The sequence below is a fragment of the Leucopleurus acutus genome (assembly GCF_964270905.1).
Source record: "Leucopleurus acutus genome assembly, chromosome: 17".
NCBI lineage: Eukaryota > Metazoa > Chordata > Mammalia > Artiodactyla > Delphinidae > Leucopleurus > Leucopleurus acutus.
This window is the reverse complement of record NC_139159.1, coordinates 7,504,404-7,532,128: the sequence shown is the minus strand read 5'-3', so window position 1 is coordinate 7,532,128 and position 27,725 is coordinate 7,504,404. Positions and strand designations below refer to the sequence as shown.

Sequence of the window (27,725 nt, the reverse complement as noted above, 5' to 3'; positions counted from 1 at the left end):
GGACACATTCTCAAGCCCCATTAATCACAAGTCAGGTGGTTCGTAAAAATTTCATGCCGTGTTGGACAGAAATCTACAGTCCTTATGTTTTCGAGCAGAGCAGCCTTTCATTCTAAATTTTGCTCTAATATCAGCTTTCATAAGGGAAGGTGCCTGAGGCAGGGGAACAGTGACATGCAAGTACCTCTTCGGTACTTTACTATGTTGTCGCACCCTTGAAACCGCAGCTGTCACCTCCTATTGATGGGGGAGCGTAAGGGAAGGAACTGGGGGACCTGTTGAGCCTCAAAGTGGCCCTTGTTGTTCGGTGCAGATTTGGTCGTCTTGTTTATCGGGGTAGGTAGGTGAGGGCAGATCTGGCATGAATGAAAATACTTGTCCTATGGACGTGCTTTTATTCGATAGATCAAGAAGCCCTTGCTAATTATCTGAGTGTAGGATGTTTCTGTACTGATTAAAACCTAATCTGTACATTTTAATATATCGAATTCAGTGTTTGTATTCCTTACCCTTAAGGACTAACAAAGTAAAACATCACAAACATGGAAAAGCTAAAATATACATAAATGCCTCTGTACTGGGTTACTTGGTCACCTTGTAGGTTGCCCAAGGGCGTGTACCTAGGTCAGTGTGCGTTGCTGGGAAACCACTGCTTCTCGTAAGAGGGAAGCGTCTGTTGGAATGGTTTCCTAGGAGTCAGGTCAGAGCTCTGACTGTTTAATGGACCGCTAAGGCTATGTACTCTCATCCCGTGTGAAGGGTACAATGGACCGGGGAGTCACAGAGGAACAGAAATCTCTGGCCTCAGGGAGCTCACAGTCTCATGAGCCAGACAGCTGATATAGGAATTTTAAAGGGTGATCACGTTGTCCATGTGTTTCCCTCTCCAGTTTTCTTGCCCCTCTATTATTACTCTACTGATGTACCCAGTACTCCAGCCAATCTGTCTTTTCTCTTCTGTGAATGTGCTTTGCTCACCCAGTCCTTCCCCCCTTCCCTTTTGCTCGTTGAAACCCTAGCCGACTAGAGGCCCAACTTGCATACCGTCCTCAGCAGGAATTCTCTCCTTGTCCCTTATATCGTACCTCTTGTTTCACATTTTTTCTTCCAATTAGCTATTCGTGTATTTATTTCCTGTGTCAGATTTCAAGCTTCTTAAGGGTTGAAACGTGTTGAGTTTACTTTGAATCCATCATGGCATGTAACACCTGGAGTCGTGGATGTCGTTAGGGAAATTAGAAATTCCTTAGAACTTATGTGTGTCCTGTATCAGCAACTGTGTTCCAGTCCTTCGTTCCTTCTCAGTTTCTGTGTCAGTTAGTAGATGATGAGATGATGGGGATGATGAGGAGGAGGCCAGGCAAAGTCACCTGTGGTAGGAATGAGAAGGAACTTTCAGTAATTCATATATGATAACAATGGAGAACATCCCCGAGGGCTTTAAGCTGAGCCTTATAATGGATGAGCTAAAGAATTAAAATAATATTCAGTCAGAAATCATTATTGAGCACCTACTACGTGATTGGTTCTGTGTATACAGAGATGAGAAGAACAGATGTGGTCTCTGCCCTCATAAAAGCTAGAGTCTGAGATGGGGAACCTGACAATCGAGAACAAACACTTCTGGCACAGGGAGATCAGCTCCGTGCTTTGTGACCACCTAGAGGGGTGGGATAAGGAGGGTGGGAGGGAAACGCAAGAGGGAGGGGATATGGGGATATATGTATACACATAGCTGATTCACTTTGTTATACAGCAGAAACTAACACAACGCTGTAAAGCAATTATGCTCCAATAAAGATGTTAAAAAAATACACAGTTAATAAATTCCATGAATGAAAAGAACCAAGAAATGGAGTGAAGGAGATTTCAGATAGAGGGAATATCTTTTGCAGAGACCCCGAGGGCCCAGTCTCTGTGGAGGTGATAGGAATTTGCTGTATTGATGCACCTGAAAAAAGCCCTGTGAGTCTGGGGTATGGAAATGCAAAGGGAAGGTCAGGCAGGGCCCCGTGACTTAAAGGGCCTCGGCAGCCGTGCTAAGACATCTTTACTTCATCGTCAGTGTGCTGAGATCTAAGCGTTCTCAGGGGAGTGGCCTTCTCAGGAAATCACAGTGGCTGGAGAACAAATGGACCAGATGATTGTGGGCCAGGCTGTGGCGGTGGAAGGATATTTTAGAGGTCCACTGGGTAGCCAAGGTGAAAGGCATGCAGGCATGGATACCAGCCTAGGAGCAGTGCAGGTGGAGAGAAGCTGACATATGTGAAAGGGTCTTGGAAAGTGATATCTCGGGATAAATTGGACGAGGGTGGGGGGAGATGGACATATCAACAATAACACCTGGGGTTTGGGGCTTTAGAAACTGTGTGGCTAGAGTGCCATGGAGTGACAAGAGGGAAGCCGGAAGAGGCTCTGTCTGAGATGGAGAGCGGGAGGGAACTGAGAGGGGCTTGTCAGTCACAACAGTGGGCCTGGCGTGAAGGAAGCTGGAATTTCGAGAGCGGAGGTCAGAAAAGAAGTTTGAACAGAATGCGGGAGTCGTGGGCATAGAGATTTTATACATACAAGTGTGTACGTATAATGTTCTCATGCTACACGGGGATGACCTCGGATGTTCATAAAATCTCACGGGATGCTTTATGACCAGTTAACCAAAGCACAGAGAAGTTAGGTCATCTGCTCAAAGCCATTGGGCAGCGGGACTGGAAGTTGGACCCAAGCAACCTGCCTGGCAGAGCCCCTTGTTGTAAGCACTGCAGGACAGAGGTCAGGGAGCGTCACCATGCTGGCTCTCAGGGTGGCAGGAGGACGAGGGAGGCGGTTGCGGTGGGCAGAAGTTGGGCGTGGAGGAGGGGCTGGAGATATCTTGCGGTGGCAGCTTCAGACAAGTGTAACTTTAAGGTGTACGATGTGTATTTTGATTTGATCCATTTTTATATTACAATATGATTCCCACCTTAGCGTTGGCTAACACCTCTGTCATGTCCCATATATATCATTTCCTTTTTTGAGGTGGGAATGAGACTTTTTTTTTTTTAAACAAAAGAAGTAGTAAAACTTTTCTGTATGTGGGGGGGAGGGGGAATGAGCCAGTGGATGGGCAGGGCTGAAGGTGCTGTTTCTCGAGGGGCTAGTCCTAGCAGTGAAGTCCCTGAAAAGTTGCCAGGGGATGGGGCCCTCGGCACACGTGGAGACTGACTGTTGTTATGGGAACGGACACTTTGTGCGCTATCACAGGAGGGAAGGAGGTGGCGGTTTATAGACAGCGTTTCACGACTTGCTTTACTGTTTAAGGAGGGTTGGGTAGAAGCTAGAAGAGGTGAGCGCTGCCAGACAGCTGGGAGATGGGTGCAGAGTGAGGGTCCGGAGGGCTTACGGGCACGGCCCGGTTGGAGGGCCAGGCAGAGAGGGGCGGTGAGGTTGGTGAACGTGAATTTATGAATTTCCCCAGTGTAGGTTTGGTATACTCTCTTTGAATGTCGGTAACTATAAATGACGCTTTTTATGAAATAAGATTATTGGCTTTAATTTTTGATCCATATCTGGTCCTACACCAGAATTGCCTGTCTCTAAATATCTAAGTAACCATCACTACTTTATCTGTCTCTTGCACGCGCACACACACACACACACACACACACACACACACACACACTCTTAAATGTTTATGAGAAGATTACATATATTTCAGATACTTCATATTCATGGTATGATAGGAGGACAGTGTGTAATTTTCAGTCTTCGATTAATTGCAGTTTAGATATTTTAAGAGAGGATGGATTTATGTCCTTGTCTTGGTGACTGAGATTGCTAAAAGGAGGTCATTTTCCCCCAAATTCCTAAGAGTGGTGCAGAAATTCTTTCAAAGGCGACTTCACTTCTGACCATATCCTTTTATGAATACATTTTTGATCCTTTTATCTTGAAATGCGTAATACAAATCTAGTCGTACTGCTACATAAAAATTATATCAGGAAATCAGACTTATGGATGTGTGCTTTTTATTTGATATTTAATAATACCCTAAGGCAGGTAATTCAAATTTTTATTAAAGTGAAATGACTTGACAGTCAGACTTTGAATTTAATGCATGAATGTTTCATTTAAGCTCTTGGAACTGAAAAGGAAAAAAACCTTTTTTTCTGATAGTTCTCTAAAAAATGTTCAAAATAATTCAGATTTATTTTAGCTACGCTTTACTAAAATAACTTTAGTTTTTGGACTTAAAATGACATTTATTTTTGCATGACATGTCTAGACATCTGGAGGGTTTTGATAACCAAGACTTATTACTCCCATGAATTATCTGTGACTTTTTGTATTACCATTTAGGAAGTATGAACTATGGTTTTGTACTTGTTTAAAGAGTTAGCACATAAGTCACCCAGGTGCAGGGCTAGTTCAGATTTCTAGGAGCCAGTTTAACCAGTGAACTTTCTTTACGATGCAGGAGAACCAAATCTTAATAACAAACCAAAATAAAACCAAGCTTTATGTCCAGTTTCCTTGCTGCCCTTGGCATGATAATATTGGTACTACCCTTCCAGTGACATGATTATTTGCCTGTTTGTTTCATTAACTATTAACCAATTTTTAGAAAGCTATGCTGACTGTTCAAAGATTTGCCTGCTTCCCTTGTGACTCAAATATTGTTAAACTGCACACATGGTTACAGTAACTATAGTTAATTATAATTATTTTCTGTAAAAACCAATGCCACAGAGCTCTTTAAATACCTCCCTGTAAACAGGTAAATACATTTTACCTACATTTCTTGGCAACATTATTTCCAATTACATTAACAATTTATCTCTTTGTGAGATCTGTTATTTACATAAAACCGTGTTTCTTGAGTTGATTTAGCTTTAGAACAAAACAATATGATTAAACAACATATATTTTAGCCATAGAATTAATATAATTATGAATAAAAAATGTTTTCTCCAGAAAAAAAAGTAACCTCCCTTACCCTCCTTAAAAGGGGAAAATATGTGTGCTCCAAATAGATGAGGAGAAAAAAAAAAAAAAAGGAAGAAGAAAAAAGAGGGTTATTAAACAAGTATCTGATCCCTGTGTCAAACCGACCCTCGTATTTGGGCAAAGACCCGTTTTGGGTCTTTGAGTCACATTCAGACTGTACTGAACTCTTCCCCATGTATACTTTTGCAATTAATAATGTTCTCTTCTTAGCTTTAATAAATGCTATAGCTAACATCAATTTCATAGCAGCTTTCTTTTATAACCTAACAGAGTTGGAGGTTAAAAAAGACTAAGCCATTATGGAAAAGGAGGGGATTTGTGGGAAGGGGATAATGTCAACTCTGAATGACCAAGTAGGTAAAAGCTATTATCCTTTCAGGATAAATGGAAAGCTCAGAGCCTTATTTTCAGTCAATAGAACTTGGACTGACTTCACTCCAATAATTTAATATGATGCACAGCATTAGGGTGAGAAATGAAAGCCTGATGGTAGAGCTATTTTCTATTTACTGTATCCTGTAGAATTGCCCGAAAATGAATGGATTTCCTAAAGGTTCTCAGTATGATTTCAGGAAAAGGCCAAAATACCAAGGGTGGTCAACCCATCTATGATGTTTTGATTCTGTGATACAAAAATTGTTCTTAACCCAAGAATGGAAAGTATCAAAGCTGTATAGACATTTCTTCAAGATGGGTAAAGAAGGAAAATAATCCCTGCTTCCATATCTGTCCTTTGTTTCTTTTTTGACTATTAGAAAGGTTAATTTGTTGTGGGTAAAAATTCCTGAATGATTTATTCCCCTCCCCACCTATGAATTTAAACAAAATTGTGTTTGGGAGGAAGGAAGAGAACATCTTGCAGTCATGGGTCAGCTTTTATGTTGAACATTAATATATTATGATACCCTCAATATAGTAGATTTCATGATTTTAAACTTCATATATTTTCCATAAGAAAATCACCGAGACCAGGTTATCTCCTCTAAACATGTAGTATTACGTCTTTTTCCTCATGGGTGCTCATTTTTGGTAATTTTCTCAAGCCAGTTTTTAAATTTTATTTTTCCAGTTTGAGACTTATGAAGAAAACATCGTTCACAAAGAAGCGTTCATTTCGGTTTCTTCCTCATTTACTGTCTGTCCTTTCCAGTTCCTCTTTTCCATGATGAAGTTCATAGAGACTTAGGAAAGCGGATTCATCATAGACCCAGGGAACTGTGAAAGCCCAGCACACAAAGGGACCTTCCTGGAGGCCACTTGCTGTTGGAGTCCGCATGGCTCAGCCTGTGGCATCTCCTCTCTTTGTAGGTGGATCGTCTGCACCCACAGCCTCTGGTACCACCAAAGGCAGATGACCCTCTCATTTACCTGCCGACACCAGGTCTCTCTGTTAAGTTCTAGAATCGGATGCCCAACTGTTTGCCTCACTTTGCTTTTGGATGCATCAGAGGTGTCTCACACCCAATATATAAAAGATTGAATATATGATCGTCCTTCGCAGACTTGGCTTTCTTCCAGTTTTCTTAGGAATTCAAGTCATACTGGACACTTCTCACGTCACCTCACCTCACATTTCCAATTTATCGTCCAGTTCACGGATTCGCCTTTGGAGAGCTCCCAAATCAATCTCTGTGATCATCACAACCCATAAAGTTAGCATCAGCTCTCACCTGGGCTGTGGCAGGAACACCCCCCTCTCTTCTACATAGGATTGTTGAAGAAAGATTTGTAAAAATAAAAGACATGGGTGACAGAGAGCCCTCAAACTTGCACGTCAACTCTGCTTGACTGATATGAGCTGTCTAGAGTGTTAAGAAGGATTCTGCATCCACGGCTGAGCGCAGTGCGAAAGGGTGACAGGACTCACTGGCGACATCTGTCGCTGGGGGCTGGTGGCGGTACTGTAGTTTGTTATTCCCATCCGCAGTGGAAGGTTGGGTGATTGGCATCTGACTGAAATGTCTCAGTTGTGAAGTTGCAGAGTCTTGAATGGGTTTTGGAAAATTGACCTGCGTTACATCTACTGATACATAGCTGGATGTTAGCAGTTATCGAGGAAATACAGAAACGTGATGAAAAGACTGAAGTCCCCTGATCAACCTTCTTTTTAATATTTTCATTTTCTTTTGTATTAGTTACTAAACATAACTAAACGTAGCAAATAGCTTACATATAGCAAAACCTAGGAGATCTGAAATCTCAGCATAGAAATGAAATGGCATGAGGGTGATGGAAGGATCATGGCCTGAGAGTGGAGGAACTTACCCGCTCCAGGCCCTTTGTTAGGGATGGAAACCATCTCCTGAAGAAGGGAAAAGGGTTTGTTAAAGAAGAAACCAGGTAAGGGAAAAGTAGATACTGACATGCCACCCACAAGGGTGAGAAACAATGTATTTTAAAGTATTAAAAAAAAAAGCCATACCAAAAAATTGTCAATTTAACTATATAGATAAATTGAGATATTTATATGTTAGTACAAATAGATTTGCCTTATTCTTTAAACTACTTCATTTTTTAAAAATTGAAGTATAGTTGATTTACAATGTTGTGTTAGTTTCAGGTGTACAAAGTGATTCAGTTATACGTATATCTGTTCTTTTTCAGATTCTTTTCACTTATAGGTTATTACAAAACTTTTGAGTATAGTTCCCTGTGCTATACAGTAGGTCCTGTTGGTTATGTATTTTATATATAATAGTGTGTATATCTTAATCCCAAACTTCTAATTTATTCCCCCCCCTTCCCCTTTGGTAACCATGAATTTGTTTTCTATGTTTGTGGGTCTACTTCTGTTTTGTAAATAAGTTCATTTGTATCATTTTTTTTAGATTCTACATATAAGTGATATCATATGATATTTGTCTTTCTCTTTCTGACTTACTTTACTTAGTATGATAATCTCTAGGTCCATCCATATTGGTGCAAATGGCATTATTTCCTTCCTTTTTATGGCTGAGTAATATTCCATTGTATACATAGACCACATCTTCTTTATGCATTCCTCTGTTGATGGACATTTAGGTTGCTTCCATGTCTTGGCTATTGTAAAGAGTGCTGCAGTGAACATTGGGGTGCGTGTATCTTTTCGAATCATAGTTTTCTCTGGATATATGCCCAGGAGTGGAATCCCTGAATCATGTGGTAACTCTATTTTTATTCTTTTAAGGAACCTCCATACTGTTGTCTGTAGTGGCTGTACCAATTTACATTCCCACCAACAGCGTAGGAGGGTTCCTTTTTCTCCACACCCTCTCCAGCATTTGTTATTTGTAGACTTTTTGATGATGACCATTCTGACTGGTATGATACTTCAGTTTTAATTAAACAAACATGCCAGTGAAAACTTGTTTTGGTAGCATACAAAGCTGAAATAGTCTAGACAATGCCCAATATCTTGGACAGAGTCTGAAATATTTGTTGAATAATATGGAGGTTTCTCCAATCAAGAAATTTACCACTACGTAACACCATTCTCAAAGTAAATTAATTGTTAAAACAATAAAACCACGTTGGTTTTGGATGGGTCTGTTTTCTATCACAGTACTTCTTTAAATGCCTGCAAAATTTCTGATTTCTTATACTTTATTCGTAAAGGTCTTTAAGGCTTGTCTGCAGAAAATATTTTCAGACACATCTTAGAAGCATGGAGTCGAACTGGATCTCAGAAAGTTATTTAATCTAGTCTTCTGCCTGAAAAGGTCTTCAGCTAAATTATTATAGTTGATTGGTCCCCACATCTAGAAATAAACAAGCAAACAAACCTTCATTGTATGAGATACCTACTTCAGAGGTTCTCCTACTCCTGCATAATGCAAAAGGGAAAAAAAAAAAAAAAGAACCTCATGAAATGCTCTCCCAGTAAAGTAAGAACTGAATTGGAACACCATTTTGATAGTAATATTTTTTATGGTTTGCCATAAATGAATATTTTTGATGAACGTAACCAGTTATATTCCAAGTACTCCAAGATTTATGTTTTTCTTGTGTTTGCAGCATGTGAGAGTTCCTGTAACCTTTACAGTGCAGAGAAACTCACGTAATTATTCACAAATATGAGTGTTCATTCTGATTTTAGTATGGGTACAGCCGGTGGTTCTCTAATGGTACCATTTCTTTCAAGAATGATTATATTTAATGGGTCCCAGCAATTAAATCACTATAATGAGAAATAAAAGATTGTAAATAAGAATAACAATGTTATTAATCATCTAAATTAGTCACTTATGGCACATTCCTGGACCTGAAATATTTCCATAGGATATAATGCTAAAATCCACATTTACTTATAATTAGACATAATACAAACCTTCTCTCATTATAATAGTTGCCCAAATCCCACTTCAACTTAATTTCATTGACTTTGATTTCTGGACTGAAAGCATTAAGCTTGAACCTAGTGAAAAATGTATAATATGTGCATTCAATTAAGAAGTAATTAGATATTCAATCACCCTTACAGCACACTAGGGATTAGGGAAGGAGGAAGAAAAATGTGACGCGCTGTAGTGTATAACACAGTTTTGTTAATTAGTGTAGTGCTAATTGAGATTGAGAAAGTGTCAGAATAGTATAACATAGGTTTGCTTGTGAAGAACTTTAAAAGCTAAGTTTAGTGTTTTATGATACTTTGATGCAGAGTTGTATAGAATATACCAAACAGTCTGATGTGTCCTTGAGTTTCAGTTAAAGTTTACACATCCATTCTAAGTGACACATACTAGTGAGTGATGAAGGGGAAAGAACAGCTGCTTTTTTATGTTTCTGACCCTCTGCTATATTTTATCTCATCTGATCCTCACAACGATCTTGTGAGGCATGTGCTTTTATTTCCATTTTAGAGATGGAGACCCTGAGGCTGAGAGGGGTTGAGTAACTTGTTCAGGGTCATAGCCAGTGCAGGGCAAAGCCAGGGTTCACATCCAGGTAGGTTTCACTGCAAACCCTGAGCTCTTTTCACCACGCCTTTCAAATAACAAAGGGCAGATAATTATGAAGTCCTTGTATATCTTTGCCTCCTTATCTCTTTAGATAAGTTCCTGGGAATGAGATTTCTAGGGAAAAAGGACACCCGTGTTTTCACTTTTGGTATCACAGTTGCTAATAGTCTCCCTAAGGGTTAGTGCTAATCTATGCTTGCACCATGGATTGAAGGTATTTTTGCCCTTTTTAAAATCAATCACTCTGTATACTTTCCACCTCTTTGTCATCTCCTTTTTACTCCTCACTTTCTCGAAATGTGTTCATCTCCGTTTACCTATTGAAATTTCTGCGGCAAGAGTAACCCCTTTGATTTCTCTGAATGTGATACATATTTATGGTGGAAAATTCAAACAGTACAGAACAAAATGAAGCAAAAGGGTCTCTCAGACACGCCTCTCGGTGCCAGTCACCATGAACACTGGGGTGAGCGTGGAGGTCCCCCCATAGCTCAGTGGGGGATGGCTTAGGTTCCATTCTGACTCCACTGGTAGGTAGTTGTGTGACCTTGACAAAGTTCCTAATATCTCTAAGTCTCTTTTTTCATCACTTTAAAGAAGGCCATAGTAGTACCTGCCTCATAGGGTGGTTGTGAAGATACAGTGAAGTAATGCACTTAAAGTGCTTACCATGTTTTTGGTCCACAGTGCTAAGTATTTAATAAATGTTACCTTTATCATTATTTTTGTTCTTTTGATCTCTCTTTTTGCATATCTCTCATAAGCACAACTGGACACACATATAATGTTCCTCATGGGATTATATTATGCAGGATATTTTTCTGTCTGTTTGTTTGATGTATCTTTTCATGTCATTCAATAGATACATGTGTACATTTTAATGATTGTACATAAGTTGACTTTAATTATGTACCAAAATTTATCGAGTGTTCCTCTATTATTGTACATTTTAGGTCATTTTCAGACTTTGCTATAATCAACAGTACTGTGGTTAACATATGCATTTATTTCCTTAAAAACTTCTTAGTAGTGAGATTACTGGGTCAGAGAGTTTTAATTGTAATACTATATATGTGCAAATTGCTCTAAGAGTTGTATCCCTTTATGTTTCCACTGACCATGTGTCCAAATACACATTTTTCTTCACCTTCACTGACATTGAGTATTTTCAAATTTCTTATCGTTGCCAATCTGATTAGAAATGATTCTGTTACATTTTATATTAAGTCTTTCTTTGAATACTTGGTTTTAACCTTGACTTTCCTGTTCTGTTCCATTAATCTGTCTGCTCATGAGCACCACCCATTGTGTTTGTGACATTGGTGTATATTTCAGTGTTTGGTAGGACAAAATCCCTTATTAATCTCTTCTGCAGAATTTTCTTATTTCCATGTGTTTAATTCTTCCAGATAAGCAATAGGATCATTTTACCAGAAGGACTGAAGTAAAGAATCAAAGGGAGGGTGAGAAAAAGAGAATGAAAGAAAGAGAAAAAGGAAGAGAAAGCATCTTGCTAGAATTTTTGATTTGGATTGCCTTGAGTACTTAGAGTAATTTAAGGAGAATTGATATCTTCACAATGTTGAATCTTTCTATCAAGGAGCAATGCATAGGTCTATGCTTATTAAAGTGTTTTGTAATGCTCTTTAGATGTTGTATAGTTCTCTCCTCTGACTGAATTTGCTACAGGATGTGCATTTGGACTCTGGAGTCAGCCTGGGGTGTGGCTTGATTGGGAATATAGCACTTTCACCTCCTGCTCCATGGTTTGGGCAGATTATAGATATTCGTTCAGCCTCAGTTTCCTCGTCTGTGAAATAGGGATACTAAGAGTCATACCTCCTAGAGGTGTTGTGAGGATTAAACAAAATATGGTAAAATGCATAGCCTGGTGCTTGGCAGGGGGCTGGCATTCAATAAATGTGAGCTATTACTATTATTATTGTTGTCTTTGTACTCATCAATTTTGATTAGTGTCATTTTCCACTACATTTTTATATGGGTTAATATTTATTCAATGAAAAAATAATTGCTTGGCTTTGTCCTTGGCTTTCTTATTTGACCTTTCATATAGTTTCCAGTGACATTTTAGTTGATTGTTTGTATTTTCTACATAGACCCTGGTCACATCTGTAAATAATGACAATTTCATCTTCTCCTTTCTAATTTTACTAGTTCTTATTTTATTGCACCCTCTAGAACTCCCAGAATAATGTTAAATAATTAGCAGTGATATCTGGTTTCCCTTTCTTATTTCGGATATGCCTGGATTTCTATTTCCAAATCCTGTGTTATCTTGCCCACCCTGTGTCCTTTAAATCTTCAAAAGCAGTTGACACTCTTGACCTTCTCCTTTCTCTTTCTCCTTTTTCTGTTTATTTTCCTTCCTCCTGACCTGATACTGGTATTAGTGGGTGTGTTGAAAAAGAAGGTTCCTATCTTGCCCTTGCTTGTAAAGGAAGGACATTTATTTTTAACCTTCTGTTCAGTGTATGGCAGTATCCTAGGGACTGTGTGCAAATATACACATTATCAGCATAGACTCCCCTGAGGAGCTTATAGCCTGGTGTTGGGAGTGAATCAGGTAACCCAGCTAACTCCGCATCCAAGCAGCATGAGAAGAAACTGCCCCGAGAGCATTCGGAAAGAGTTCTCACGTCTAGCATCTCACTATTTCTTAAAAGACTCTTCTTTTGGAGATTTTACACTGAATTATCTTACTTAAAGAGGGACGTGGCAGTGGGTTATCAATCAGCTGAGCCAAAGTCACTGGAACTGAGGTCAGCCCTGTGACCTGCAGCAGCCTTTGTGAAGGACACGTGGGCACATGTGCTTTTTTTATTTTTGATAGCTTTGTAGGAAATTCTCCAATGGTGATTTGATTTGCGCTCATCCCCAGGGGTCTCTTCACAGAAGATCATTTAAGGTTCAGAAATAGTCACATGGAAGATGGCATCTGTTACAATTATATTGAAATAGCTTTTGATTTAGAAGACTTCTTAGGATTATGGCCTTACTTCAAGGTCTCATTATGAACAATGATCACCGGATAATAGAACATTTCCTTTTATAGTTAAGCTTTCTTATTATTTATATATAGATAAATGGGTATTTGGGAGGAGGTCCCAAAGGGGAGAAAGTCAGCTTGATTACCTTTGTGTATTCCGAGTGTCATTTCTTTATCCAAATAATAGGAAATCTGGAGAGAGAGCAGAGAAATTTTAGGAGAGGACCAGCAACAAAATCATTCAAAACACTTTTTCAGAACTCAGGGACATAAATTTACAAATTGGAAAGACGCACTGAATTTCCAGGGCAGTAGATCAAAATGCACCCACACCAAGGCACTATCATCGTGAAATTTCTGAACGTGGAGGGAGAAGTTACAGGGAGGAAAAAACAAGTCAGACTCAGAGAACCTGGAGTTTAAATATCAGTCTTCTCAACAGCAATACTGGAAGCTAAAAGCCAGGGAAGAATGACCTTCAGAATTCTGAGAGAAAGTTGCAGCCCACCTACAATTCCTCACCCAAACTTTCAATAGTCATGTTCAGATATCAAGGTCATTAAAAATTTATTTCCCAGGAAGCTACTGGGAGATGTGCTTCACCAAAATGGCATAAACCAAGAAAACAGATGTGGGATCCAGGAAACAGGAGAGCCGACAAAGGAGAAAGGCACAGGAGATTCCCAGAATGATGGTGAAGTGAGGTAGCCAGCATAGAGGATGTGAGTCCAGATGTGAGCAGTTGAGAAGGTTCTAGAAGAGCTTCCTCCAGGAAGACGAAGTTGATAGACTGCATGATGTGTCTTAACTTCTTGAGAGGAGAGTCAGACAACTGTAGGTAGTTTTGGATTGAGGATGTAGGTGGAAGAAACTCAAGATAATGATTCACTCCAGAGTAAACAAGTTGTGCAAGAAAGGAAAATTAATGATATATTAATACATGTAGTTCAGTTCTGAATAATATTTACATCATCACAATGATAGAAATCAAATATTGATCCAACCCAAATTATTATATAACTGTATTGGGAGGGTGGAGTGAAGGGAAGGGTTTACAGTGTGTGAGTGGTGTGTGTGTGTGTGTGTGTGTGTGTGTGTGTGTGTGTGTGTGTGTGTGTGTGTAGAGAGGTAGGGGCTGATAGGAGGAAAGAAGGTCAAATGACATTCTCCATAGGGAAAGTTGACAGACAATGCTAAAACTGAAAAGGAGTGATGCAATCATACTGATTAGCTCTACAGTATTAATAAAATAATCAGCTCAAAGAGTTGAGGAGGACCAAAGTGGAGGCATATAGGACGGGAAACTGATAGTTTTCATAATACACCCTTTAGAACTACTTAACTTTTTCAACTATGTGCATGTATAATATTGATACAAATAAAAACTTTAATAAAAATGTTAAAAATTTAACTTTTTTTTTAAAGCTCTTTCTGTATTCAGAGCGTTTTTTTTTTTTTTTTTAGATGTTGCGGGTAGGAGTTTATTAACTAATTAATTTATTTTTGCTATGTTGAGTCTTTGTTTCTGTGCGAGGGCGTTCTCTAGTTGTGGCAAGCGGGGGCCACTCTTCATCGTGGTGCGCGGACCTCTCACTATCGCAGCCTCTCTTGTTGCGGAGCACAGGCTCCAGACGCGCAGCCTCAGTAGTTGTGGCTCACGGGCCTAGCCGCTCCGTGACATGAGGAATCCTCCCAGACCAGGGGTGGAACCCGTGTCCCCTGCATTAGCAGGCAGACTCTCAACCACTGCGCCACCAGGGAAGCCCCAAAATTTAACTTTTTATACAAGTAAAAACGTTAAATAAAAACGTTAAATAAATGACAGGAGCAGTTGCTACTGTCATTTTGTTATACTTTTTAATGTATGTACGCACACATGCGTGGGCACACACGCACATACACAGACATACAAATGTGCATTTTCTTGGAGTGTTTGCTTTGAGCCAAATGTTGTGTTGGGCCTTGGGAACACAGTGCAGATGATATCAAGTATGATTCCATCCCATGAAAAATTTCTCTGAAGTGCTGAAAAGTAAATGTCAAACACATGCTATAGAAAATAATAGGCCATACCGTAGTTCAGTTTTCATTTAGTGAGATGTCTGTAAAGTCAACGAAATAGTCACCAGTCACTCAGTTATGTGCCCAGGAGGCACTGTGGTCACATTATATCTGTTGTCGTATTCCATTCTCACACAAACCCTACAAAGTAGGTATTGCTATCTGGGGCTCAGAAGGGGCAAATAGATTGCCTAAAATCTTCCAGCCAGTTGGTGGCAGAGCTGGGATTTGAACTTGAGTCTTTCCGATTCCACATCCACACCCCAGAGTGTGATCAACTGAACTCAGGGACATAAATTTATTTTGTAATTTTTCCAGCTAATCTGGTATCATGCAGTGAATGAGATCAAACATCCGTCTCTTGGTGGGGGAGCTAATAGATCATCCTCAGAGTGCCTTGGCTTTGGGAGGTGACATTTTCTTTGTTTGAACAATGTAAAGGAGAAAAATTCAAGAAGCATAGGGCATTAACTTTAGTTTTCCTGTGAGGGAGATTTTAACAGTGAGCAACCTAAATTCACCAGCAGAGTCCACACTCAGGTGAATTAGAATTCATTCTACATTTATTGAGAATCCTGTAAATCAAGCCATTAGAGCTTTAAAATGAAGAAGACACCTGAGAGCTTGTGCACCTATTGCACTCTGGTTGTATGTTCAATGTTAAAATGCTTTGGGTAATACCTGACCTCATGTCATTAGAGTGACTGCATATTTACTTACCTATCTTTTGTCTAATTGATGTTTTAGACCATGGTAGCTTCATTTTTAGAGTAGTTGGGTAAAGCGTAATTGAATTACTTTCATAAACTTGGAATCTCTGCCTCTAGACCAACCTTTCCCAAATGTGTTCTGCAGAGCATTGGTCCGTCAAGATGTTTGTTAAATCAAGAAATGACTGTCCCATACATTTGGAGAATCCTGAATATATTTTTCTTCTGCAGATTGACAGTGCACATTAGCATATTAGAGACTGACATGGTTTTGTTTGAAAGAATCATATTTTACTCTATGTAATCAGAGTTTCCACAGTACTTTTTGAATACAGATTCATTTTTTCCACCCAACTTCTAGAGTTATGTGGAACACATCTTAGGAAATGGGGGACTCCAGTTATTTTCCTTTTGCAAAAAATTCATCCGTGCTGACCTTTAGCCTCCTTTTAAAAGCTCTAAAATGCTGAGGCTTTACAATTTGGATCATCAGTCTGTTTTATGTCAGTCACTTTGATTTATAAATGTGTTGGGTTATAGTTGTCAAATGCATACACAAACAATGTCCTCCTTTACCTTTGAAATCACTTCTGTGAGGCATAATCTTAAAGATTTGGTTGTGACTCACTATCTTATTTGAAATTTTAGTTTGGAAGTTTATACCCCAGCATTATTAATGTTTTCTAATAAATTGTTCCAGAAATTATATGTATTTATGTGAACATATGCATACATGTGTGGACATGTATATGTACATATGTACAAGCCTATCCACCCACATACCATGTATGAACAATTTTAAAGTATTCCATTGTATCATAATTTATTTTTTATTTTTTTTCACATCTTTATTGGAGTATAAATGCTTTACAGTGTTGTGTTCATTTCTACTGTACAACAGAATCAGCTATATGTACACATATATCCCTGCATCCCCTCCCTCTTGCGTCTCCCTCCCACCCTCCCTATCCCATCCCTCTAGGTCGTCACAAAGCACTGAGCTGATCTCCCTGTGCTATGTATCATAATTTGTTAAGGAAGGAAATTATTTAGCTTTTCCTAGTTTTTTTTGCTTCAGTGAATATCCTTATACATAAAATCTTTGTATGATTAGGTGGTTATATCTCTATGATAAGTTCCAAGAAGTAGAATTCTGGGTGAAAAGTATATGCGCTCTAAATTTTAATAGATACTTGTTGTCCAAGAGATTGGGCTTGTTTATTTTTAGCAACTGTATTAAAGTGTGTTCCCCCAGTCCCATCTCTGGCAACACGAGTAGATGTATTGAACTGAAATCTTAGCTGATGTTGTTTTCTAAATGGGAAGACTATTAGTTCTCTCAAAATGTACATTTCATGTGTTATTCTATATTGATTATTTCCTGATTTATTTAATAGAAATGTCACATTATTTGGAGACTAGGAAGCAGTGGTCTTTGTGCTCTAACAGTTACCATCTGCAGTTATTACACAGGAAATTAATGACAATAACTAAAAGCTTTAATTTTATTTATTATTATGCATGGCGTGTAAATTTTTTGTTTAGAAAACAGTTCAAGCGTTCGTTTATTTATTTTGGTTGAAAATACATGCCTCTATGAAATTTTGCATTAATAGATTCTGCCAGAGAAATAAAATTATGGGAGACTTTGTGGAAAAATTGCAGAGATGACAAACTTGAGCACGAAGATGTTTTTGAAATTTCCACATTTTCTTATGAAACTTCTCGTTTTTGCTGTCTCATTGGACTGTAGAAAGACTTTCCAGTCTGCCTTGGAGGAATGTCAGTAACATAATCGATTCCTTCTCTTTGCCTTAAAGGAGGAAGACAGTGGTCCTATAGTGCCCATGGGTGAGAAACGGAAACTGAGCTGCAGCTTCGGTTTATCCTCAAAGCCTGCATTGTTTGTCTTCATCTAATCGAGCTTTAATGGACATCTGTGACAGTTGCCTGTACACATGCTCTAATGAAATATTAGAAATGGCTGTAAATTCAAAAGAAACCCCATGTTATGTATCCGCATCACTGCTGCCAGTATTCATATTTTTGCACATACTGTTTATTGCTTATGTGTAGAAGAAATGGAACTAGTTTTCAGAGTTATTATTAATATGAATATATATCATGTATTAATACTGAGACAGGAAAAATACATTTCCAGCGTTTGCAGTCCTTCATTTCCTGTCTCCAACAGAAAATTCACTCATTCAGAAAATAATGTAATTCTTGATAATAAAATGAGAGTTTTGATCAAGAACAGCATATACAGCTCCAAAATGGAATGTGAAGGATTAGTAAAAAACACATCTCATGTTACTTTGCAACCCTCATACCATGGTTAATGTCAGGGTGATTTGTTATAAAACACGATTTGAGAGTTAATGTAAGAACATAATACTCACTTTATATATTACTTTCTTAGTTAAAGGATTTAATTGATTATACGAATCTAATCATACTTATTTGACATATTAGAAGCTGAGGTTTGTAGGAATTTGAGAAAGGTATAAGAAATAAATAGGCTAAAGAGAAAGTGGATACTTTATTTTATAGCTTTATTTTCCATGATAGAAACATAAATTTAATAGTATCCTATAATAATTTAGTGTTGTACATTTTGTAAGACTTTAAAATATTTTATTTTATAGGTTTCACTTTGGCATATTGAGATCTTTGTTTTGAAGATGAATCATATCCTTATTTTAATTAATTTTAAGTGCTACTGGCAAATTTAAGCATATGCTTAGATGCAGTTAGATGTGATAGAATGAGATAATTTATGTAAAGCAGTAGAGTGCCTGGCACAAAGCAAGTACTTAATAAATGTTATTAGTTGTTGTTATAATTGTTGTAAAACTAATGACTTCAATAACATGTTACACTCAATTTTGAGGGATTTTGTGATGCAGAATATCTAAGTTAGAAATAGAAAATAATACAGATGGAATAATTATGTGTTGAGAGATTTTAAATGTGTTGGGTAAAGGTTGTAATAATGAAAAGCATTAAATGCAAATAAAAAAAAATCTTACTAAGTATCCCTGAAAACAGAAGCTAAGAAGGTTCACGGTGGAGCCTTGGGCAGGGAGAGAAAGGACCAGAGCTGCCCCAGAGAGAGGAAGCGGAGGCGGATGAAGGGTCAGCATCTAACAAAGCCCTGGACCACATGAGGGCGGCATCAGGCAGAGCCTCTGAGAGGTAAAGGCAGTCCCGGGATTTTCCCTTCTTTAGTTTCTTGTATACAAAAATGAAGAAATGGCAAAGCACGGCTACAAAAAGTTGGCATATTTAAATACGTATCTTACAGACTAAAACTGATACCACGTACTTGCCAGACATTGGCTGCAGGTGTGGCCTCATTTGCAGTTAACATCAAAAGACAAAATCAAAACCCTCTCATGAGTGAGAGGCCAACAGGGCTGCTGGCACTCCTCTGCTAGACCCTGCGTTCAGGCCCTGGGACTAAACAGTACATGGGCACCCAGTGTCACTGATCCTGATGTGGTTGGTACTGAGCAGCTGGGGACCGTTCTTGGACTTAATTTCTGATGCTTCCTGCAGTCTCCAATCACTTGTCCCTGAAAAATACAAAATAAGCATAACAACAAAAACTAATTCAAATGACTCTCAGGGTAATATCTTGTTGCCCATATTTCCCCTCCAAAATATCTTTTTTAATTGAAGGAATCAAATTTATTTACTGGATATTTTCTGATTCGAAAGACTGAAATGAACTACTTGGTTCAGCTTGTGTTCATTGGTGAGATTGTGTGGAAGCTTATATTCTTTAATGTGGGAAACCCCTTCATTCCACCATTAGGTACCTCAGACTCAGATTAGGAATGCTGCTTGTAGTGATGCTTTTGTGGGAATGAAGTTGAAAGAGTAATTTGTCAATAACAAAAGTGTAAATGACTGGTCAGAAATCTATCTAGTTTTGATGGTGGCATGGGAAAGAAAAGTATGGGATGGACCTGGAAATTGGGGAAGAAGCTTCCCAAAGCAGAAGTGTGTGTATGGGGTAGTTAACTAGGGATAAGGGACAAATTTCACAGATCTTGAAATTTAATTTAGGGTGGATTTTGTTTACCTGAAAAAATGGCAAACTGAGGGTTTTCTTCTCCTATGGTTTACACATATATAAGCACCTCTTATTCAAGGTAATTAATGTAGCTGATGGTATGTAATGTAATATTGATCTCAGAAAGTTTGTCAGTTAAGGTAATTTGAGTCATTTTGTTGGTCAGTCTAGCTGAAAGACTTGCTGATTTTGTTGGTTCTTGATCCTTTCAAAGAACCAACATTTGATTCTGTTTTCTCTACTGTGTTTTTATCTAATCTTTATTATTTCCTTCCTTCTACTTGCTTTGGGTTTATTTTGTGCTTTTTCCATTATCTTAAGGTGGAAGTTTAGGGTATTGGTTTGAGATCTTTTTAATAAAGGCATTTGTAGTTATAAAATTTCCTCTAAGCATTGCTTTAGCTGCATCCTATAAGTTGTGTTTGTTATATTTTTGTTTTCTTTCATCTCAAAGTATTTTCTAATTTGCCTTGTGATTTCTTCTTTGACCCAATGGCTTTTTAGGAGTGTGTTGCTTAATTTCTACATATTTATGAATCCCCAAATTTCTGTTATTGAGTTATAATTTTCATTGTAACACACTTTGTGTGATTTGAATTCCTTTAAACTTATTGAGGCATGTTTTATGGCCTAGATATGGTTTATTCTGGAGAATGTTCCATGTGTATTTAAGAAGAATGTGTATTCTGCTGTTGTTGGTGTTATGTTCTATGTCTATTAGGTCTAGTTGATCTTCTGCATATTTCTATCTATCACTGAAAACAGAATATTGAATTCTCCAGCAATTATTGTTGAATTACCTATTTCTTGCTTCAGTTCTGTCAGTTTTTTTTTTTCATGTACCTTGGGACTCTGTTGTTAGGTATATATACATTTATCATTTTTATATCTTTCTGATGGAGTTATCCTTTTATCATTATAAAATGTCTCTCTTTATCTCCAGCAACATTTTTGTTTTATAATAGACTTTCTAAGACATTAGTATAGCACTCCAGCTTTCTTATGGCTGCTGTTTGCGTGATATGTGTTTTTCCATCATTTTACTTTCAACCTATTTGATCTTTAAATCTAAAGTGTGTCTCCTGTAGACAGCTTAAAGTTGGATCTTGTTTTTCCATCTAGCCAATCTCTGCCTTTTGGTTGGACTGCTTAACCCATTTATATTTAATGTTGTCGATATATTTAGGTTTATGTCTGCCATTCTACTTTTTGTTTTCTACCTGTCTCGTGTCTTTTTTTGTTTGCTTCTCTGTCCCTCCTTCATTGCTCTCTTTTGCATTAAGTGACTATTTCCCAGTGTACTGTTTTTTTTTTCTTTTATTATTCTCCAGTGTACTATTTCAATTGCTTTAATGATTTTTTTTAATACTTTCTTTGGAGTTTATTTTCTTAGTGGTTGCTCTAGGGCTTACCATATATTGATACATGTTAATTTATTAGAATCTACTTCAGATTTATGTTAACGTGATTACAGTTGGTGTTCTTTGTTCTTGTCAACTGCCTCTTGCCCTAGGCAAAATCTTTGAGTCACAGCTCAGGAGCTATGGGTAGGGACAGTGGTTTGCTCTTTGTGGAGTGACGCTCCTGCTTTGCAGACAGGGTTCTGGGTAGGGGCAGAAGCCTCTGGTTTTTGTGGCTTGCCTCTCCCAGACTGAAACTTCCACCCTATGAATAAGCCAGGGTGAAGGTTCAAGGCCCCAATATTCTCAGCCTGCTGCACCTGGTGTAGAACCTCTGCTCTGTGAGTGGGGGCTGGGTGGAAGAAGGGGGCTTATGAGCTCCTGGAATTCAGCCTCTGTGAACCTTTTATGTATCCCTTGGTTGGGATTTGAGGGAAGAGGGAGCCCCATCTTCCTGGCCTTACCCACTTAGAATGGACAGTTAATCATGCTAAACTGGAGTGAGTGTGTTTATGGCTCAAATTCTAAATAATCTTATTGAGATTTAGGAGATTTTTCTTGAGTACATGTTTTCTCCATTTGCTGTATGTCCTTGGGAAAATTTCCAGACACTTTAAATTTCTTCTTCTTCTTTTTATTCTGGCAGGTATGGTAGTTGCGCTGGGAAGCAGGTCTGTGGAGCTTCTCTCATGTCCATTCTGGGTGTAATGCTCTGTCATCTAAGATGGCACATTACTCAAAACGTCAGGCTATCAGATTCCTTCTGGAATTTTCACTGGAGTAAGCGTATTTTTCAAAATTGTGTGTCAGATATCATCATTGTGATTAAGGGTAGACTCATGCTTTTGGATAACTTAAAGTTTCTTAAAATGAAAATGAAGTTGACATAACAATGATAGTAGTTATTGAGTTAATTACTCTGAAACTTCTCCATTTTATTTTTCTATTTAATTAATTAAAAACAATTAGTATATGCTGGTTAATGATTTTCAAGTCTGACCTCTACAAACTGAGACTCAAGATGGCATGTGTGTGAATAGACACCCAATAAACCTCATTTTCCTTAGAATCTATTCACTTCTATTAGAATATATTAATATAGCAAATATTGATATGATGAAAAGCAACCTATATTTTATTTAATACAGAATATTATTTGGGTCATAGTATAGAGTATGATGTAAAAGATGAGGCTTTGTACACTGATGATATAATGCAGTTCCTAAAGATAAGCTCACAGAAACCTTTGTTCCTTTTTTTCTGTGCTCCCTTCCTTTGTTTAGAGGTATTTCCTGTGCTGCTTCTGTGTGAAGCTCTTAACTGACACTCCGTCAGGTAGTGAGGTGGTGACACGTGACCCTTCAGACGAGTGTTGTTGTTTTTTTAAGAAAGATAAAAACGACATAGAAGAAAGGCTTTTATTGGAAACTTTGTGTTGTGTCAGACTTAGATTACATTTTAATAAAGTATACTAGAAGTTTTACACTTCAGGTTGTACAGGAATCCCCGCTTGGAAATGACACTATTGAGTTTTGAGAAACTTTTCAATTTCTGAAACTTCAGTGAATCTGCATAAACGACTGACTTGTAACGCTTCCACACCTCCACCACCCAGTGGGACACTGTAGTTTAGTGAGTCAATAAAATTTAAGAAACTTCTTAGAGCTGCTCCAGAGACCTAGATATGCTTGTATTACTCCCTTTTGGGCCTGATTCATTTCCAGAATAACTCTACTGCACACTTCCTTTGATAAACTTTAATTGCTTTCAAATTACATTGGAATTTAGTCAACCTCAGTAGGAATTTTCCTGTGAAATTATATTAGAATCTGGCCCAAAGGGATTAAAAAAAAAAAAAAAGAAGCATAATAAAGTCTATACATTGCATGAAAAACATTCTATCTTTTATAACATAAAGATGCTTCTTTATGGCATGAAAGAAAGCTACAGTGTTCTTACAGCACAAGACTGGGATGAAAATTAACTGTTTGAAATTTCAGTCATATTAAATAAATTTCCTAACAAATGCTGCTTTCAGCAAATCTCATTTGAATAAATTAACCTTAAAACAAAAAAAATCTTTATAATTAACATGACTTCTTTCCCCCTTTTTTTTTCTGCTCAGAAATTATCTTCAAATGACATAGTTCCAAATATTCAAGAAATATGTTTGGGGCCCTATTAAAAAATTCAGATGCACATCTGATGGAGTCGTTCATGAGGATTTTGCCTTTGCTCTTAGGCTCGGTAGTTACAGTGGTCGAGCTCAGCCTTCATACCTCACCAGAAACTTGAAGCAGTTCAGGAAGAACTGGGACCAGCTAAGGAAAACCTACAATTCCACAGATCTTTATTTTCTAAGTCCACAGAAAAGAAATGTGAATACAGTTCTTCTGGTGAGGAAGTTGCTTTTCCCAGGAAGAGGAATTGATGCTTCTAGAGCACCAAGGAGGTGATTTTCTCATCTATGTAAGTGTGAGAAATGTCCTAAGTGGTACTCTCTTAGGCGAGACAAGTACAGGTGAGCAGTTAACTCCAAGGGACTATGCGTCTCACAGAGGCCAGGGCCATTATTCCTGCTAGTCCTTGCACGACGCTATGTATTTGAAAACATTTTATGGACAGTGATTGCACCTGCTACTTCTCAATGAAGTTCCGCCCCTTGGGCCCCAGCCTTGCGTCTCTCTGTTCTCAACACCCCACTCCCTCCCCCCCGCGAAGACTAGAGGGTCCATTGTCGCTAACTGCTACATCTTCGGCAAGAGAACACATATTTTCACTACTGTCCTTGGAGGCCTTTTCTGATTTCTGACAATTGGTCTGTATTGTTTTTTATCATCTCATGCATTTGTATTAAATATGTGTGAATCATCATAATCACTCTATTGTGGGAATTGGCTCAAAGGAGGCAGACAACATTGAAGCCAGAAGAAGCTTTTTTCTTTCTTTCTGTCTCAATCAATCACCTTTTAAAAACTGGTCAATAGGATGATGTCATTGATTTCTGGGGTTTCTTAATTCTGTCCTCTGAGTTAGCTGAGGGTAAACTTCCTTTTTTTGACCAGAAAGAAAAATGGGTCAAGTATATGTGTGGTCAAACCTATGCATCTTCTGAAGAATTATTTTTATTTTGAACTGTTTTAGAATATTTCCAACTTTCCCCAACGGTATTCATTTCCACCACCACCCTGGGAAGCAGGAAAATGAGCAGCAGTAGCTCCTCCAGGTGAACTGTGGCCAGAGAACAACAGCCAGTGGAGACAGACGGTGCTTCCCAGCAGAATGCGGTATGTGAGGAGAGAACGTACCTGGGGTGGGTGCAGACGTGAAAGAAGCTGTGAAGACTTCCCAAAAGGAGCAGAGAATTTCGATGAAGCCAGACCCGCGGTAGAGCAATAGCTGCAGCTGATACAGGTCAATACCTTGGGTGATTCAAAGTGGTGTTCGTAACGCTGTTCTCTGGACAAAGTTCTGTGACGGACTGCAGGTTGTGTGGTCACATCCTGTCATGCGATCAGATGGGCGGGGGTAATAGCGGTTCAAGACACAGACAGAAACCAAACTCCTTGACTTAAATGTTGGATCTGAGTCCTGCTGGAGGTGTGTGACCTTGGTCCATGTACTTAACCTCACTGGCCTCAGTTTCTTTGTCTTTATTTAAGATTTACTACTTAAATCTTGAGATGTCTGTTTATAGTATTTTAGCACTCATCGGATTATCTGGATAAGGGTTTGCTATTATTCCTCTATCACTTATAGGCTCTTTGCACCACAGTGGCCAAGAGGCCCGGGCTGTTGGAGCAGGGCTGCCCAATACGGTCATCTTGCTTCTCTTTTTTCTCACTCACTTTCCCCCTTTTTCAAGGACAGTCATTCCTGTGCCCATTGGCTCCACCAGGGGCCCTCTGTACAGCCATGGGCTTCTCTCTGCCGCGTATGCCTGTATTAGTATGTGCTCGGGTACCAAGAGAGGAACATCACTTTCTGAGGCAGAATCTCCCGAGATGCTTCACAGCCATTTTTTCTCCCCCCATGCTAGGCCCCCAGAGTAGCTGTATTCCTTAGGAAGGATCAACCTCAAATAGGCGCCCGAATGTCAAAATACTTGAAGGAAATGAAATAATTTGTGAAGGGTGAGTGAAGCCATACGCTGAAACGAGCAGCAAATATGCGATTGCCGTGTGTAACTTTGCAGGCTCTGTCTGTTGACGCAGACGAATAATTGAAGAAGTTAACTCTGCCTGCCTCTTCAATAGTTCGGTAGAATCAGTCTCCCAAGGGTGCAACGTCCTAGGGCTTCAGAGTGGCTGAGGGATCCCCTCTGAGAGATGCGAAGGTAGGCCACTAGACACCCATTGTGTGGGGGAAGGGCACAGAGGGACATTTTGACCTCGACAAAGGTCCTCTGGAAAAGGAGAGCTCTGGGGTGGAGGTGAAGCTATTTCCATAAGGAGTTAGAGTCCTTCTGGGAGTGAGGGAGCTGAGGGTCTTAAGGGAGTTTTAAAATTAGGGAGACCCATGGGAGTTCACTGCTTGGGAAGGGCAGCAAAGCGCTGCACCACAGGGGGACGGGCAGGCCGACCTGGTGCCATCTGACGAGTGCTGAGCCTAAGGGTTGTGGGTTCGTACTGGTTCCAGCATTGTGGAATGTTGTCAGCCTCACAGTTGACCCTCACAGCTTTGGATAACACTGCTGAACGTGAGTGCCCCTCAGGGCCATGGGAGCAATAACGCCGGAACCACTGGACTGGCTTCCTTTGAAAGACAACACTGGTTGCTCGGACAGCTCCGGAGAGGGAGAACCCCTCAGGACGGGGCTTAGACTTCCTACTGATACGGACGTGTGGAGAAACAAGCCCCACTGAAAAAAATAAGAGCTGAATGGCCATTTCTGACACCCAGGCTGGTAAGGGAAGTCATGTCCATTATTTACACACAACACACTATAAAGAACATCTGGTAGATTTGATACAAATCTATAGCTCCTCCTAACTAAGAAGCGTTATCAGCCCTTAAGCAAAGGGGAACGAGTGTGGTTCTCCCTGGATCTTTTCCTCGTGTTGCAGATTATTCTCTTCCAAGCCAAATACCTCCTTCCTCATTATTATTATTTTTCCTCAGCACTGATAATTCTTAGTTTTTTGCTTATGTGCTTGCCCCAAGTGCACTCTTGAAGTCCTGAGTTTTCTTCGGTAGATTCCTTCAGAAGCTTTCCTTTCCTCTGTGATGTTCTGTGAGGTGATGGCTCACCTGAGGCCACAACTCGGCCTTTGTCCCGTCAGGTGAGTCCGTGTCCTCTAGAGCAGCTTCCTTCTCTCTGGTGATAACAGCGTCCTCCACTGTGTAATGGTAGATGTCACGCTTGAAACTGAGCAGGACCCTGGGGGGCCTTCCTAGGTACAGAAGCTCCTCTGTGACCCCTGTTTCTTGTTTGTAGGAAAAAAAGCTTTAGTCTCCTAGGCCTTCCGAGTTCCAAAGAGCAGACTCAAGCAGTTACTAATTAGGGGAGTGAGGGGATGCAGAAACAGAGGAAAAGCAGTTAAGCAAGAAAAGTAATAATAGCTTAGATTACAGTTCAGTGATAAAACAGAGACCTAGTTCCTCCTCAAGGGGCATACATGATAATCTGGTGCATATCTTTGAGCTGTCCTGCAGAAACCAAGATTCTCCCCCCCACCCCACCCCCTTGGAGGGCCGTGACTACATGCTGGCCACAAGCACTTAGACCCCAGACGAGTTGGAACCAGAAGGTAAAGGATTAAGTTTCCTGAAACATCACCCTGTTATCTCACCACCAACCAATCAGAAGAAAGTCTATGAGCTGCAACCCTCATCCCAAATGTTGCGTTTAAAAACCTTTCCCTGAAAGACATCAGGGAGTTCTGAGCTGCCTGTTCTCCTTGCTTGGGGCCCTGCAATACATGCTGTCGTTTCCTACACTGCGACCTTGTGTCAGTGGATTGGCGTTGCTGTGCGGTGGGTGAGCAGACCCAAGCTCAGTTTGCTAACACACTTATCCCCAGTCTGGTTGGAAAAAGCCACTTTCTGCTTGGAATCTGAGTGGAATAATCTTCCACATTCCCTCGTAGCACACCAGACTTCTTATGCACTAATGTGAAATCTGAGTTTCCTGGGGCGTTATTTTTTAATCAGTTAACTCCCAGTTTTGTGGGGCTAGATTATGATTAGGTTAAGAATTCCCAGTTTTTCTTATCTTGAGTAGAAAGAGAATATTTAGTTTCCAAGAGCCACTTAGATAAGAAAAAGTTGAAAACACCGTGAAGGTAAGTGGAATTGCTGGAGCCTGGAGGACTTCCTGTGTCCACTAACTATCGACACTCATTGCTTCTGCTTCCTGTGGAGAGTCGGCATTTGGACCTTGCCTGTGGTCTGTTTATTGCGCACATTAAAGAGGCGTCTCTGAGGGCCAGATGGGTGAGTGAAAGTAAGCTCCTCAATTTCCCATCTCCACTGATAAATCCGACTTTGTCATAATGACAGAGCATCCAAAGCAAACGACTGCAATGCCTGGACACTTCGCTTCAT

The 27,725-nt window shown here is 39.4% G+C and overlaps 1 protein-coding gene across 1 annotated transcript in view; it reads left to right on the top strand.

Annotated features, from left to right (window-relative positions):
• CA8 (carbonic anhydrase 8) overlaps window positions 1-19,011 on the top strand; it is a gene marked incomplete at its 5' end in the record, with an annotated part of 88,163 nt that extends 69,152 nt beyond the window's left edge. The window contains one exon of the mRNA XM_082858331.1: window positions 17,519-19,011. The remainder of the gene's footprint in view (window positions 1-17,518) is intronic.
• Between the last annotated feature and the right edge of the window lie 8,714 nt (window positions 19,012-27,725).